At 41.0% G+C, this 18,511-nt stretch overlaps 1 protein-coding gene across 1 annotated transcript in view; it reads right to left on the reverse strand.

Moving 5' to 3' along the window:
• LOC124615645 (non-lysosomal glucosylceramidase) overlaps positions 1 to 18,511 on the reverse strand; it is a 260,067-nt gene that overhangs the window by 193,104 nt on the left and 48,452 nt on the right. The gene's annotated exons all lie outside the window — the stretch shown is intronic.

Consider the following 18,511-nt stretch of genomic DNA (forward strand, 5'->3'; position numbering starts at 1 on the left):
GATTTATTAAGTTTTTATGTTTACTGCCAGGAAAGTGATGACAGAGGAGTCAAAGAACACCACCACCTTCAATTGCGATATTCACATATGACAAGGACTTAACAATGGCTGTATATCTGAAAGCACTACTACAACAACAGACAAATGGAAAGAACAATATGTGGAAGAACATAAGAAGTGCCAAGGCCAGATGTAACATCTACTACTGTAGCACACAATTGGCTACACCTGTCCCTCCACCACAATTCACAGCAGTGGATCAAGCACCTCCTATGTATTCAGCATTCCATCCAGTAAAAGATGACAGGTGAAGGTACAAGTAGCTAATACAGCACTTCAAAACAGATAAAATAATGGACTCACTGAGGCATCATGATTATTTTTCTCTCCTGAGATGACCCAAAAGGGCTTCAAGAAGTGCTGTAGAGAAATTCTGCAGTACTGGTAACAGTGTCAACAAAATTTCAAGAAGTGTTATACTTTCAGAAATTGATTTTAAGTTTCCAGCATATGCGTAAGTGAGCATATCATTCATGGGTAGCAGATCTCCTAGACATTTCACTGTAGTTCAAAACTGTTATATCAGAAAGCCTGGTAAGAGATATTAGAAGCAAAAGACCCATGACTGGAAGAAGTGCTTAAAAGACCTCCAGTATTTGAGTTAGCAAAGTCATTTAACAGTAAGTTAAAAAAACAAACTGAAATTGGAACAATGATTCAATGTGATCACACCAAGCCTCACCACCACCACCACCACCACCACCACCACCACCACCCTTGTTAATTTTAGTCAGAAGAACAACAGGAACAGAATCTGGTTCATCATAGCACTGCAGAACAAACAGTCTGATTCCACTGACTGTAGAAACAAGCATGAGCTTCAAGGTACAAAAAAGCTCTGTCCTCGGTCTAGACTGTTTTCAGAGTAAGTCATGTGAGGCAAGATTTTCCATTTATCATCTCAGTATGTCACTCCTGTCACAAACATGGTTACACACCAAATCTCTGAAGGGTCAAGTTATTGAGTCGACAATCAACTGAGTTATTGTCATACACTCTTCTTCGTAAAAAGAGCTGCATGCATGACATGGCAGATTGTGATCATTGTAGGCAGGCAGGTAGATTGTACCACACATAAGGAATGGTTACATTTTCGACTCTGAAGGAGCAATATTTATTGCACTAGATGGCCATAAAATCTGTGTGTTAGTATGGCTTGAGACTCCTGTGGTTGTGAATACAAGTGTCCAGACATCACGGCATCAAGTTGTACAGGTCTTGGATATCATCCTGTGATACCCCATCCCATGCCACTTGCAACTCAGCTTGCAGTTCCCACACATTGGTTGAATGACATGGCATATTCCATAGCACCCCATACATTCTTGATCAGGGAGAGATCAGGCGACATGACTGGCTGTAACAGAGTATCCACAACTGCAAGGCAAACTCTGGAGGTGCAGTGATACAAGGATGAGCATTTTCCTGTTGGAACTGGGCATATGCATTCATGAATGGCAGAGCCACCAGTTGCCTGACCTCCTCCATGTGCCGTGTGGCTGTCAAGGATCCCTTTAGCAACACTAATGGTCAATGAGCATCTTACGATGTCACTTCCATACCATCACACTAGGCTGGCAGGATGTGTGATGGCAGACCAATAACTGCTCTTCATGACACTCTCCACAGTGCTTCCAGACACAGACCCAGTAGTTGTCCCCTCCCAGGCACAAGTGAACTCATCACTAAAGATGACTCGGTGTAAATCTGCAGACCCCATGTCTGTCACTGTTGACAACAGGCTAGATGAGCACAATGCATAATGATTCATGGGTGAGAGTGACAGGTTCTGTAATGGCTGGTGTGCAGAGAGCCCTGAATCATAAAACTGTCTGCTTGTGGTACTAGCACATGTGGGATGTTGCACAGAAGGCAGGACAGCCCACTGAATAGCCTCTATCCTTGCTGTTGGATCTGTTCAAGCACCGTGGACAATACATTTATCCTCCCTCCTTGTGGTGCTGGCCAGATGTCTAGATTCTACATATCACATATTCATGCCATTCATGCCTTCCGGAATCCATTGCTACCAAAAATGGGCAATGGTGGTGTCCATATGACCAGTGTGGTGCACAACACGAAATATGACCACCCAAACTCCTGCAGCACCTCTGAAACTCATCTAGCTGGGCAACTCACTAATCAGTAACAAACATGTCACTTAGGAATAGTGACAAGTGCAGGTGGTGATACCCACTGGCCAGCATTGCTGTTTGAGAGTCATCTTACATCAACTGGTAGACACAGCATCATGGTCCCACTCTCATGCTCCTTGAGTGCACAGCTGACCATGCAAAAATAATCAATGGCATAGCTGATAGTGTTTACCACACACACACAGTTTGGTGGATCATTCGGGCCTTCTTTTTTGATGATCAGTGTACATCACAAAGATATAGTGACGAACAGCACATTATATCATGGTAACCACAGATCGCAAACACTTACTGTAACACTTTGAATTAATCAATAGAAAGTGTGAATCCAAGAATATGTAGCAACATTAACCAATGCAGATTCATACCACGATTACAGTTGTTGTCAGAAGTGACAAAGCAGCACTTTAAATCATTTAGTAAACAAACAATTCCTATCAAAGGAATGTTTGTGACCAAGGTCATGTACAAGCAAATGACTCAAAATATCAAATTTTTAGTAGTGGTACAAAATGAAAGTTAGCTTGTCAACTTGTTACTGGACAAAAAATATTCGCCTTATGGAGAGGTACATCTACACTTGTCCTAAACATGCAGCAACTTCACCAGCCAGCTCTGATAGCCAATTCCTTCACCTGGCCCACTCTCAGAAAGTCCTTGTAGCATATTCATGCAGAGTTTGTTATGTCCTAATCAAATTTCTAACCATCAAGAGTATGTCACTTACAACTGCAACTTATAATGGGCTAAATTCAGTGTTACACCTCCAGACCAACAGGTAGGCAGAATAGATAGTGCAGTGGTAAAAACAGCGAGAGATAAAAATAGTGGAACAGATTCCTACAAAAACTTCGCTGAATCTATTCTTCTGTATATATTGCACTATGTCACGAAAAGACAAAAGTCTCACTAAGATACTCCATGGGAGCCAACTGTCAACCTTGCAGCATATCCAAAATTCCTATCAAACACATGCAGCGCTCCCCAATTGTTGTTTGGCACTCTGGGCACACACTTTTGAAAAAGTAGCATGCTAGACAAAAGGCGACCAATGTCCGATGATGTACACTACAGCCATCACAGAGGGTGCTCTTCAGTGTCATTGAATCTGTAACCACGGTGATGGCGATGGTGATAGTGATGACCCAACAACCTAGGGTGATCGCTACCAGAAAATGCACTGTTGGACATCTCATGGCTTTCTGCTAGAATATACTGCGAACAGTGTGGGGAAAGCAGCCTCATTTCACCATTGGAGATATTATCTCCCATGAGTTGGTTCACAACTGGTACATGCTGTCAATAGGAAAAGTTTATTGGGTGGTCCTTAGGATGACTCCCATAACTGTGTCCACTTAAAAAGCAGACGCAGATGATATATCCATTCAAATGCTATCACCCATGACAACGTTCAAGAACATGATACAGCACTGTTTTTGTTGGGATCTCTTCCACTAATTTTATCACTTGCTGTTTTCGTCTCTGCACCATCCATTCCACCTACCCATTGCACTGGAAGTTAACACTGAATTATCAGGGTACAAAGTTATCTGTTCCCCACTGGCCATCAAATACTTGTGCTTCTCATAAGGAGGGATTCTGTGTTCAATAATAATGCTTATAATGACAATGAACCTCAGATGCCTTATTCATGAAGACACCTTCAAGAGACACCTCGCTGCTAACAGCAGTACCACTGCTGACTAAATGGAAGCATGACATTGCTGGGCCATACATCTCACTCTCTCATGTGGTTAATGACCACAGCAGGCAAATATCAGCAGCTCAGTTTTCTGCCTGTGAATGCTGTGGACATCAAACACTTGCCAGACAGATCCATTAGTTACCAACACTCACTATCTTTGAACCACCATTGGTCTTCTGCTGGGAATGTTTTGTACAAGCTCTTTACTTACCTTGGCTCAGCTCACCAGAGGTAAAATTTAATTGGCTATGCACCATTTACTGTGACTATTCCATGTTGTTTGTGCCTTGGCAAATCTAGTAAATGTTATAGTAGTTCTGACAAATATCATAAACAGTCTTTTAAATGGGATTTAATTACTTTACATTACAAAACTTTGATAAAATAATAATGGAAAAATTGATATTGGAAATAAATTACATCCTTTTTCAAATTTATATCAGGATCAACTGTTGAGCCTCAAGGAATATTAATCATTGGATTCTGTTGCGAACAACAAATAAAAAAATTATATAACACATTCAATTTAATTTAAGTATGGAGACTTTGCTGGCTTTTCTAACATTAACACTTTTGAGTGCCTTCACAGCCAATTTTTGCTTGTTTTTTTATGTATGCATGCAGAAGTTAGCACGTGCAAAGTGGACAATGGGGAACTCATCTGTTGGACAATAAGACTGAATAGTGAGCAACTTATATTATTCTAAAATACAAGCATGTTACTCTGAGTACATGCCTGGATGGAACTTCAGCCAGTTTCCCCAATAACCTAGTCACAGTCAGTCATCTCCAAACAGCCAAGCTTATCCTTCCACTTTGTGCTATGGTAACTATGCGATGTGGAGAGTACCTATGGTTATCAACAGTGGGGAGGATTTCATGAAGGATGGACCCACTCCACCAAGAGTGTCTTTCCGCCGTCCACCTAACCTTCGTAACCTGTTGGTTCATCCCTATGAAATACCCAGACCACCTTCCCTACCCTCTGGCTCCTACCCTTGTAATCGCCCCTGGTGTAAAACCTTTCCCATGCACCCTCCCACCACCACCTACTCCAGTCCTGTAACCTGGAAGGTGTACACGATCAAAGGCAGAGCCACGTGTGAAAGCACCCATGTGATTTACCAACTGACCTGCCTACACTGCGAAGCCTTCTATGTGGGAATGACCAGCAACAAACTGTCAATTCGCATGAACGGACACAGGCAGGCAGACAGTGTTTGTTGGTAATGAGGATCACCCTGTGTGTGTGTGTGTGTGTGTGTGTGTGTGTGTGTGTGTGTGTGTGTGTGTGTGAGAGAGAGAGAGAGAGAGAGAGAGAGAGAGAGTGCGCACAAGTGTATACCAATCCTTTTTTTCCCCTAAGGTAAGTCTTCCTGCTCCCGGGATTGGAACGACTCCTTACCCTCTCCCTTAAAACCCACATCCTTTCATCTTTCCCTCTCCTCCTCTCCTTCCTGATGAAGCAACCTTGGGTTGCGAAAGCTTGAGATTATATATATATACAAAGATGATGAGACAAACAAAAGTGCTGGCAGGTCGATAGACACACAAACAAACACAAACATACACACAAAATTCAAGCTTTCGCAACAAATGGGTGCTTCATCAGGGAAGAGGGAAGGAGAGGGAAAGACGAAAGGATGTGGGTTTTAAGGGAGAGGGTAAGGAGTCATTCCAATCCCGAGAGTGGAAAGACTTACCTTAGGGGGAAAAAGGACAGGTATACACTCGCGCGCGCGCACACACACACACACACACACACATCCATCCGCACATACACAGACACAAGCAGACATTTGTAAAGGCCTTTTAATTTGGGTTGGTAGACAACGATGTGCATAAAGGTTAGTTGGTTGTGTTGCCACCAAAACACGTTAAAGGGTGGAGAAATTCGGGAAAATTTCGAAAAAACTACGTGTAAATTTATTAAAAGGCGTGGTTTTGTCGTGGCAGATTATGAGAATGAGGCTAACAATTGTCTGAAGAAGAAATAATGACGTTAAAACCTGTGGGAAGCGGCTAAAAATGATCAATGATGTGGGAAAAACGGAAATGGAAATAAAGCGAAAGTTATTAGAACTAGCCGAAATGATTGTTTAATAGGTGAAAGGAACTGTTTGTGAACTAGAAACGGTGGATTTTATAGCAGTGGTAGTGTTGAAAGCGGAAAGAAAAAACAAAAAAAATTTTTTTTTGGTTATGGTTTGGAAGTGGGTAACGTATTATTGAGCATATATAGGCGGGATAAAACTGTATAGCAGATTACGGTAAAAAGGAGAAGGTGAATACAAAGTGAACCTACTGGCAAAAACAGAAAGAGAAAATAAGACGACAGGAAAGATTTCGAAATGCAACAGTGACAATAAAAAACGTGATTGTTGGGTTCAAATTAATGATATGAATATAATAGAGGGAAACATTCCACGCGGGAAAAATATATTTAAAAACAAAGATGATGTGACTTACCATACGAAAGTGCTGGCAGGTCGATAGAAACACAAACAAACACATACATACACACAAAATTCTAGCTTTCGCAACCAATGGTTGCTTCGTCAGGAAAGAGGGAAGGAGAGGGAAAGACGAAAGGATGTGGGTTTTAAGGGAGAGGGTAAGGAGTCATTCCAAACCTGGGAGCAGAAAGACTTAGCTTAGGGGGAAAAAGGACAGGTATACACTCGCACACACACACATTTCCATCCGCACATACACAGACACAAGCAGACATTTGTAAAAATTCACAAACCCAATCATCCCGGCCGCCCCATTGTAGCTGGTTACCAAGCCCCCACAGAACGTATCTCTGCCTACGTAGATCAACACCTTCAACCCATTACATGCAGTCTCCCACCCTTCATCAAAGACACCAACCACTTTCTCGAACGCCTGGAATCCTTACCCAGTCTGTTACCCCCGGAAACCATCCTTGTAACCACTGATGCCACCTCCTTATACACAAATATCCCGCACGTCCAGGGCCTCGCTGCGATGGAGCAGTTCCTTTCAAGCCGATCACCTGCCACCCTACCTAAAACCTCTTTCCTCATTACCCACAACTTCTTCACTTTTGAAGGCCAGACATACCAACAATTAAAAGGAACAGCCATGGGTACCAGGATGGGCCCCTCGTACGCCAACCTATTCATGGGTCGCTTAGAGGAAGCCTTCTTGGTTACCCAGGCCTGCACAACCCAAAGTTTGGTACAGATTTATTGATGACATCTTCATGATCTGGACTCACAGTGAAGAAGAACTCCAGAATTTCCTCTCCAACCCCAACTCCTTTGGTTCCATCAGATTCACCTGGTCCTACTCCAAATCCCATGCCACTTTCCTTGACATTGACCTCCACCTGTCCAATGGCCAGCTTCACACATCCGTCCACATCAAACCGAACCAACAAGCAACAGTACCTCCATTATGACAGCTGCCACCCATTCCACATCAAACGGTCCCTTCCCTACAGCCTAGGTCTTCGTGGCAAACGAATCTGCTCCAGTCCGGAATCCCTGAACCATTACACCAACAACCTGACAACAGCTTTCGCATCCCGCAACTACCCTCCCGACCTGGTACAGAAGCAAATAACCAGAGCCACTCCCTCATCCTCTCAAACCCAGAAACTCCCACAGAAGAACCACGAAAGTGCCCCACTTGTGACAGGATACTTTCCGGGACTGGATCAGACTCTGAATGTGGCTCTCCAGCAGGGATACGACTTCCTCAAATCCTGCCCTGAAATGAGATCCATCTTTCATGAAATCCTCCCCACTCCACCAAGAGTGTCTTTCCGCCGTCCACCTAACCTTCGTAACCTCTTAGTTCATCCCTATGAAATCCCCAAACCTTCTTCCCTACCCTCTGGCTCCTACCCTTGTAACCGCCCCCGGTGTAAAACCTGTCCCATGCACCCTACCACCACCACCTACTCCAGTCCTGTAACCTCGAAGGTGTACACGATCAAAGGCAGAGCCACATGTTAAAGCACCCACGTGATTTACCAACTGACCTGCCTACACTGTGACGCATTCTATGTGGGAATGACCAGCAACAAACTGTCCATTCGCATGAATGGACACAGGCAGACGGTGTTTGTTGGTCATGAGGATCACCCTGTGGCTAAACATGCCTTGGTGCACAACCAGCACATCTTGGCACAGTGTTACACCGTCCGGGTTATCTGGATACTTCCCACTAACACCAACCTATCTGAACTCCGGAGATGGGAACTTGCTCTTCAATATATCCTCTCTTCCCGTTATCCACCAGGCCTCAATCTCCGCTAATTTCAAGTTGCCGCCACTCATACCTCACCTGTCATTCAACAACATCTTTGCCTCTGCACTTCCACCTCGACTGACATCTCTGCCCAAACTCTTTGCCTTTTAATATGTCTGCTTGTGTCTGTATATGTGTGTGGATGGATATATATATATATATATGTGTGTGTGTGTGTGTGTGTGTGTGTGTGTGTGTGCGAGCGAGTGTATACCCGTCCTTTTTTCCCCCTAAGGTAAGTCTTTCCGCTCCCGGGATTGGAATGACTCCTTACCCTCTCCCTTAAAACCCACTTCCTTTCGTCTTTCCCTCTCCTTCCCTCTTTCCTGATGAGGCAACAGTTTGTTGCGAAAGCTTGAATTTTGTGTGTTTGTTTGTGTTTGTTTGTGTGTCTATCGACCTGCCAGCACTTTAGTTTGGTAAGTCACATCATCTTTGTTTTTTTTATATATATATATATATATATATATATATATATATATATATATATACGAACAGGATACAAAAAGCATTGTAATATAATAATACAACTCACCAAAATCATGTGAGTGTCTAAAGTCATGATATAATTACTAAGTAATTAAAGAATGCAGTCAATCAAATTGTTTGCAGCAAACATTTTATGAAGTTTTGATGCCAAAACCAATTTATTTGAACATACTAATTCTATTAAACGTGTTGCCATTATCTGTCAAACTAAGTGTTGTGATTAATCTCAACAAAGTTCATAGACTTCAACTGTACGTTCAATTGTCTATAGTTCAAACAACACACAGAAAGCTTTTGAAATCATTGCATGTCATATAAGCACCAGTGGTGGTAAAAACAGGGCTCAGTTAGTCTTGCACCACCCTTAGGTCAGTTTTACATCAGTCCTGGATGAGATTTTGTGACAGTAAATCTGTATATGTATTTGTAGAAATAAATAAATGAAAGAACAAATCCACTGTGTTGCCTGCATCATTTACTACTTAGTGCATCACAAAAACTGTCTTGATAATGCTAGGTGTGGATACCAGATAAATTTCAAAAAGGAAAGAATATTTATTTTTGGAGAGCTACACCACCCATTCAATAAAGTATACAAAACTGTTCCCAGAAGCATCAAAACATTTTAATGTCTATGAAAAATCTGAAACTGAAATCCAGTCTCTGATGAAAACAGTCAATCCTCAACAATAACATCAGCATGGAATGAAGCTTGGCCCACAGCACTGGCATTAAAGATTATCAAAAATCTCGGAAAGTGTAGGTACCAAAATTCTAAATGGATAAACTATAAAATGCCACCAGACAGAAGCACACAAATACCTAGGTATTTTGCCATTGGACATCATGCATGATCATGTAAAAAGTATGGTCAGCAAATGGTACACACAAAGAGTCAGGAAAATTTTGAAAGACAAACAATGTTGGCAATACCATCAAGGCATTCAAATATATGGGTCATACCTATCATGAGATACAGCCATTGTGAACTGGACCAAGTGGAGTTGGATAATCTTGACTAGAAAGTGAAAAAACTTATGACATTCTCAGAATAGCAGACAGTAGAGGATTCTTGCAAGTGAGGTAGATGAAGAAGAAGAGAAACATGCACTGGCAGACTAGGTGAAAGAAGTGTGAAGAGTCAGCTCCAATTAAAGTAAATAACAGCAAGCTCCTAGAAGTACAAAATCAATCAATACCAAAAAGCTGCACTCCAATGCCAGACTGATGTCCTGCACAGTAAATCGCTGCGTGAGCAGTGTTTGGACAAGATTGAAGGCAGAATATATAAAGAAAAGACCTGGTATTGGTTGGCCAATGGAACCCTACAGACAAAAACTGAATACTTGGTTTTTGCTACACAAGAACAAGCCATGAGAATCAATGCCTCCAAAGCCAGAATCAAGAAATCAGCAAAAGACCCAAAGTGCAAAGAAGCTGACACAACAATTGGCCATACCTTCAGCTGTTGCAAAAAGAATGACAAGCAAAGGCACTATGATGTAGCATGAATGATCCACCGGAAATTACACCAAATTACCATCAGCTGGTGGTAACGAACTGGTGGAACCCTAAGCCAGAAAAAGTTGTTGGAAATGAACATGCCAAATTACTGTGGGACTACTCATCTCAGTGTATCGAATGTTGGAACACCATATACCAGACACCACAACTGTGGAGAAAAAGAATTGTGGATCACTAAGATTGGCAACCCAGATGCAGGAAAATCAATGAGAAACAAAGACTATGGTAAAACCAGTGAAAGTGGTCCCACTGGTTCTCAGCTCACTGGGAGCAGTGCCAAAAGATGATAGAGGGTACTTTACAACTACTGGTATTGACAAAATATTCATCTGCCAACTACAGAGAAAGCCATTTTACCGGGATTTGCATGAATCATCTGCCAATATATCCTGTAGCCCTAGACCTTTGGATGTATCCGGATTAGTGACAAAATATGAAATCCAGCATAGTAAACTTATTTGCTGTTTGAACTGTTATAAACAGTATGTATAATAATAATTATAATAACAATTGTTGTTGTTGTGGTCTACAGTCCTGAGACAGGATTGATGCAGCTCTCCATGCTACTCTATCCTGTGCAAGCTTCTTCATCACCCAGTACTTACTGCAAATTATGTCCTTCTGAATCTGCTTAGTGTATTCATCTCTTGGTCTCCCTCTACGCTGCCTTCCAATGCTAAATTTGTGATCCCTTGATGCCTCAGAACATGCCCTCCCAACTGGTCTCTTCTTCTTGTCAAGTTGTGCCACAAACTCCTTTTCTCCCCTATTCTATTCAATACCTCCTCATTAGTTACGTGATCTGCCCATCTAATCTTCAGCATTCTTCTGAAACACCACATTTCCAAAGCTTCTATTCTCTTCCTGTCCAAACTATTTATCGTCCATGTTTCACTTCCATACATGGCTACACTCCATACAAATTCTTTCAGAAACGACTTCCTGACACTTAAATCTATACTCGATGTTAACAAATTCCTCTTCTTCAGAAACACTTTCCTTGCCATTGCCAGTCAACATTTTATATCCTCTCTACTTCGACCATCATCAGTTATTTTGCTCCACAAATAGCAAAACTCCTTTACTACTTTAAGTGTCTCATTTCCTAATCTAATTCCCTCAGCATCATCCAATTTAATTAGACTACATTCCATGATCCTCGTTTTGGTTTTGTTGATGTTCATCTTATATCCTCCTTTCAAGACACTGTCCATTCTGTTCAACTGCTCTTCCAAGTCCTTAACTGTGTCTGACAGATTTAAAATGTCGTTGGCGAACCTCAAAGTTTTTATTTCTTCTCCATGGATTTTAATACCTACTCTGAATTTTTCTTTTGTTTCCTTTACTGCTTGCTCAATATACAGATTGAATAACATCGGGGGTAGGCTACAACCCTGTCTCACTCCCTTCCCAACCACTGCTTCCCTTTCATGCGCCTCGACTCTTACAACTGCCATCTGGTTTCTGTACAAATTGTAAATAGCCTTTCGCTCCCTGTATTTTACCCCTGCCACCTTTAGAATTCGAAAGAGAGTATTCCAGTCAACATTGTCAAAAGCTTTCTCTAAGTCTACAAATGCTAGAAACGTAGGTTTGCCTTTCCTTAATCTTTCTTCTAAGATAAGTCGTAAGGTCAGTATTGCCTCACGTGTTCCAACATTTCTACGGAATCCAAACTGATCTTCCCCGAGGTCGGCTTCTACAAGTTTATCCATTCGTCTGTAAATAATTCGCATTAGTATTTTTGCAGCTGTGACTTATTAAACTGATAGTTCAGTAATTTTCACATCTGTCAACACCTGCTTTCTTTGGGATTGGAATTATTATATTCTTCTTGAAGTCTGAGGGTATTTCGCCTGTCTCGTACATCTTGCTCACCAGATGGTAGAGTTTTGTCAGGACTGGCTCTCCCAAGGCCGTCAGTAGTTCTAATGGAATGTTGTCTACTCCCGGGGCCTTGTTTCAACTCAGGTCTTTCAGTGCTCTGTCAAACTCTTCACGCAGTATCGTATCTCCCATTTCATCTTCATCTACATCCTCTTCCATTTCCATAATATTGTCCTCAAGTACATCGACATTGTATAGACCCTCTATATACTCCTTCCACCTTTCTGCTTTCCCTTCTTTGCTTAGAACAGGGTTCCATCTGAGCTCTTGATATTCATACAAGTGATTCTCTTTTCTCGAAAGGTCTCTTTAATTTTCCTGTAAGCAGTATTTATGTTACCCCTAGTGAGATAAGCCTCTACATCCTTACATTTGTACTTCAGCCATCCCTGCTTAGCGGTTTTGCACTTCCTTTTGATCTCATTTTTAAGACATTTGTATTCTTTTTTGCCTGCTCCATTTACTGCATTTTTATATTTTCTCCTTTCATCCATTAAATTCAATATTTCTTCTGTTACCCAGGATTTCTACTAGCCCTTGTCTTTTTACCTACTTGATCGTCTGCTGCCTTCACTACTTCATCCCTCAGAGCTACCCATTCTTCTTCTACTGTATTTCTTTCCCCCATTCCTGTCAATTGTTCCCTTATGCTCTCCCTGAAACTCTCTACAACCTCTGGTTTAGTCAGTTTATCTCCTTAATTTCCCACCTTTTTGCAGTTTCTTCAGTTTTAATCTACAGTTCATAACCAACAGATTGTGGCCAGAGTCCACATCTGCCCCTGGAAATGACTTACAATTTAAAACCTGGTTCCTAAATCTCTGTCTTACCATTAGATTAATGTGATACCTTTTTGTATCTTCAGGGTTCTTCCATGTATACAACCTTCTTTCATGATTCTTGAACCAAGTGTTAGCTATGATTAATTTATACTCTGTGCAAAATTCTACCAGACGGCTTCCTTTTTCATTTCTTACCCCCAATCCATATTCACCTACTATGTTTCCTTCTCTCCCTTTTCCTACTCTCGAATTCCAGTCACCCATGAATATTAAATTTTCGTCTCCCCTCACTACCTGAATAATTTCTTTTATCTCATCATACATTTCATCATCTGCAGAGCTAGTTTGCATATAAACTTGTACTACTGTAGTAGGCATGGGCTTCGTGTCTATCTTGGCCACAATAATACGTTCGCTATGCTGTTTGTAGTAGCTTACCCGCACTTCTATTTTTTTTATTCATTATTAAACCTACTCCTGCATTACCCCTATTTGATTTTGTATTTATAACCCTGTATTCACCTGACCAAAAGTCTAGTTCCTCTTGCCACCGAATTTCACTAATTCCCACTATATCTAACTTGAACCTATCCATTTCCCTTTTTAAATTTTCTAACCCACCTGCCCGATTAAGGGATCTGACATTCCACGCTCCGATACATAGAACGCCAGTTTTCTTACTCCTGATAACGACATCCTCTTGAGTAGTCCCTGCCTGGAGATCCGAATGGGGGACTATTTTATCTCCGGAATATTTTACCCAAGAGGACGCCATCATCATTTAACCATACAGTAAAGCTGCATGCCCTCGGGAAAAATTACAGCTGTAGTTTCCCCTTGCTTTCAGCTGTTCACAGTACCAGCACAGCAAGGCCGTTTTGGTTAGTGTTACAAGGCCAGATCAGTCAATCATCCAGACTGTTGCCCCCTGCAACTACTGAAAAGGCTGCTGCCCCTCTTCAGGAACCACATGTTTGTCTGGTCTCTCAAAAGATACCTAGAAAAACTCATGCACAGGAGGATTGTGGACCATCTCAACTTCCACAGTATCTTAAGCAAAAATCAGTTTGGTTTTCGTGCCGGTCTTTGTACTGAACAGGCAATATTCTCTTTCAGTAACCAAGTTTTGGAAGCTATTAACAAAAAAATGTCTCCAGTGGGTATTTTTTGTGATCTTACGAAAGCCTTTGACTGTGTAAACCACCAAATTCTTTGGAAAAAGGCAGAATACTATGGTTTAAGTGGTACTGTTGGCTTGTGGCTACAATCGTATCTACAGGATCGGAAGCAGACTGTAATGCTAAATGGCTCTTCTGGAGAACCTGCCTCGTCTGAATGGGGCACGATAACATGTGGTGTGCCTCCGTTTTGGGCCCACTGCTTTTCCTCATCTTTATTAATGATCTTCCTCTTTGTTCTGAGACAAACAGCAAATTTACCCTGTTTGCCGATGATACCACAATTCTAATTGACGATTTGATTGATCATGATCTCGAACAAACTACAAATACTGTTTTTAATGACATCTTAAATTGGTTCTCCTCAAATGGTCTCTCACTCAATGCAGATAAAACTCATTATATGAGGTTCCATACATCACAAAGTAATCCCGATGAAATTAACATAAAATGTAGAGATCAACCAATACAGAAAGTAGAAAATACAAAATTCTTGGCTGCTTACATAGACAGTAAATGTAATTGGTCAGTTCACATTCTTCATCTATGTAAAAAACTTAGCTCGGCAACATTTGCATTACAGGTAATTTCTTCAGTGGCTGAAGTTGACACTATTAAGGTTGCCTACTTTGGCTACTTCCACTCATTGATGCCATATGCTATTATATTCTGGGGGAACCAACCACTTGCAAAAAAAGTTTTCACCATCCAAAAAAAAGCAATCAGAATAATGTGTGGGGTCCATCAAAGACACTCTTGCAGGCACTTGTTTCGGAAGATAGGTATCCTAACAACTGCCTCACAGTATATTTTTTCCTTGCTGACCTTTGTGTGCAAAAATTATTCCATCTACCAAGACAACAGTAAATTCTATGGTTATAACACCAGAAACAAAGACAATCTACATTTCGAAATGAAATGTCTCACTCTGGTACAAAAAGGAGTTTACTACTCCAGCATTAAGCTGTTCAATGCTCTACCACTACATATCAAATGTGTTCACACAGAACTGCCAAAATTTAAACAAGTTCTCAAAGATTACCTGACAGAGAAATCTTATTATACTGTGGATGAATATCTGAAAGAAAATGTATACCATCACTAAACTTATTGTGTCTAGAAGTAGTTCAATTGATTTTATTGTGCATTTGGGCATTAGCACACTTTTTGTAACAACAGATTGGCTGTACATGTATTTACTCTTGTAGGCCTAATATCTGATTTAACTTTGTGCTCTTATCTTTAAGCTTTATTTGAAACTACTTTTTCTGTTAAATGGTTGTTATGTTATCTAGCTGACATTGTATCTGTTACTGTATTTATAGTATGTCTTACTTAAAATATGTACAATTTGCCATTGAATTGCCCTTGTATTTATTGTAAGTTTAAATTGAAATCTGTACAATTTGACACGTTCCATATCCTTGTGATGGACTCACTAACTGGATCTACGGAACAAGAAATAAATAAATAAATAAATCCACTGAGGTTGCACCTACGGTACGGCCATCTGTATCACTGAGGCATGCAAGTCTCCCCACCAACGGCAAGGTCTGTGGTTCATGGGGGGATATATACATTAATTATAATATTTTCAATAACCATACAGTCTAGTCCTACAACTCATAGCTATCCGACAAGTACATCAGAGAGAACACTGTACATGCTTCTCAATAAAGAGAAGTTTCTTTTCTAGAAGATGTGGAGTGATGGTAACCAGCACCATGTAGGCATCAATGGGCAGTAATTACCCTCACAGACAGATGAAGCTTCTGTCCACCTCTTCAGTTAACGTATATGGGTTCTTGACACTGACATTTAAAATGGCTCAGCCTTGGTCCCTAGTAATTGCAATATGTCTCTTGCTTTTCAGTGAGTATGAAAAACTTCTTCACTCTTCTCTTGACAACTTCTTATCCACATCTTTGTAGTTTTCTCTGAGACACCAGCTGCTACTGCAGTACAAGCAATGAACTAACTGTATTCCCACATGCGATCCTTAGCTCCCTGTTCAAAAAAGTCCTTACCATTACTTATTTCCAAGAGTTTATATACCTGTTAACGTAACTTGCTGGTAACACCTGACATAATCTTTTGCTGCAATGAAGCAATGGGCAAGTGGTATTTGTGTTTATTGACAGATCTTAGCAGGAAGAAAGGATGACCACATTTGTGATTACACCCAGTTGCCATCATGATGTACATTTAATTGTGACTTCATAATTATTGTTAACAAGGCAGAGGAAGAAAACTAAAGAGGAAGGTAACAATATGGAATATTTAAATTCACATTTGCTACACCTGCACATCTGAAATGAAATTCAGTTGTTCCAGTAACCAGCAATATAACACAATAAAGCCTTAACAGTCATGTCAAGTATGTGTAGCCAGATAGCCAACCAGAAACACAAACTGAATGAGTCAAACTTTTAAAAAACGCCTCTCACATTTCAAACAGTGGAAAATCAGGATGGAAAGTTGCTACTCACCATATAGCAAAGATGCCAAGACCCAGCAAGGCACAAGAAGAAGATAGTCGGAAAGTTATCTTTCAGTCAACAAGGCCTTGTTGGCCTAAATTTCTGACAGTCTTTTTGTTGTGCCTTTCTGTGACTCAGCATCTCCACTATATGGTGAGTAGCAACAATATTTTTCATTATATTGTTACCTCTCATATTTCAGCTTTAGTGACAGGTAGATAAAGTAATTCACAATAGGGTACCTCACGAAATTTCTACAACCAGGTTAGTATGTCACACAAAATGACCAATAGTTCCCGTTTATGTGTACTTTTCTTCACATATAACAAAAAGTGCTTTCTCAGCCCACATCTCACATCAGGGAAGAGATCAGAAAAATATTAAATATTTGAACTTGTCTCATAGCCTGATAAAATAAGACACAAGATTCATTTGCAAAAACAAAAGGAGTTGTCCTCTTAGCATCAAATATGATACACTCACAAAAGAAAACAGGATAAGTTTACACTGTAAACCACAAGCACCTGATATAACCATGCCTCACAAATGTGAGAAGTCATGTCAGAGGGTAGTATCCTGCACAGACGTGAAACTCAGATTTATCTTGGCAAGATGATCAGAATTTGTTAATCAATGACCACATTTATTGAATGTTACATCCATTCACACATCCTTCATGTCATAGGAAATGGCACTGTATGACATGTTTTTATTACAATGTTACAAGTAACTTATTACACAGATATCCTAAAAACAATGTATCTAATAAAATGATGAATTTTCTTCCTGTTTCTATATGAAAATATCAAATTCTGGCCACTTCACAACATCTTTTTCCATGCAGATATACACTATGCGATCAAAAGTATCCAGACACCCCCAAAAACATATGTTTTTCATATTAGGTGCACTGTGCTGCCACCTACTGCCAAGTACTCCATATCAGCTACATCAGTAATCATTATACATCGTGAGAGAGCAGAATGGAGCACTCTGTGGAACTCACGGACTTCAAACGTGGTCAGGTGATTGGGTGTCACTTGTGTTATATGGCTGTACATGAGATTTCCACACTCCTAAAAATCCCTAGGTCCACTGTTTCTGATGTGATAGTGAAGTGGAAACGTGAAGGGACACATACAGCACAAAAGCGTACAGGCCGAACTCGTCTGCTGACTGACAGAGACCACTGATAGTTGAAGAGAGTCGTAATGTGTAATAGGCAGCCTTCTATCCAGACCATCACACAGGAATTCCAAACTGCATCAGGATCCACTGCAAGTACTATGACAGTTAGGTAGGAGGTGGGAAACTTGGATTTCATGGTCAAACAGCTGCTCATAAGCCACACATCACACCGATAAATGCGAAACAATGCCTCACTTGGTGTATGGAAGGTAAATATTGGACGACTGAACAGTGGGACAACATTGTGTGGAGTGACGAATCACAGTACACAATGTGGCGATCTGATGGCAGGGTGTGGGTACGGCGAATGCCCGGTGAACATCATCTGCCAGTGTGTGCAGTGCCAACAGTAAAATTTGGAGGTGGTAGTGTTATGGTTTGGGCGTGTTTTTCATGGAGGGGGCTTGTTCCCCTTGTTGTTTTGCATGGCACTATCACAGCACAGGCCTACATTTATGTTTTAAGCACCTTCTCGCTTCCCACTGTTGAAGAGCAATTCGGGGATGGCAACTCCATCTTTCAACATGATCGAGCACCTGTTCATAATGCACAGGCTGTGGCAGAGTGGTTACATGACCTAACATCCCTGTAATGGACTGGCCTCCACAGAGTCCGGACCTGAATCCTATAGAACACCTTTTGGATGTTTTGGAATGCCAACTTCATGCCAGGCCTCACTGACTGACATCGGTACATCTCCTCAGTACAGCACTCCATGAAGAATGGGCTGCTATTCCCCAAGAAACCTTCCAGCACCTGATTGAACATATGCCTGTGAGAG

This window comes from Schistocerca americana, chromosome 5 (assembly GCF_021461395.2).
Source record: "Schistocerca americana isolate TAMUIC-IGC-003095 chromosome 5, iqSchAmer2.1, whole genome shotgun sequence".
NCBI classification, from domain to species: Eukaryota; Metazoa; Arthropoda; class Insecta; order Orthoptera; family Acrididae; genus Schistocerca; species Schistocerca americana.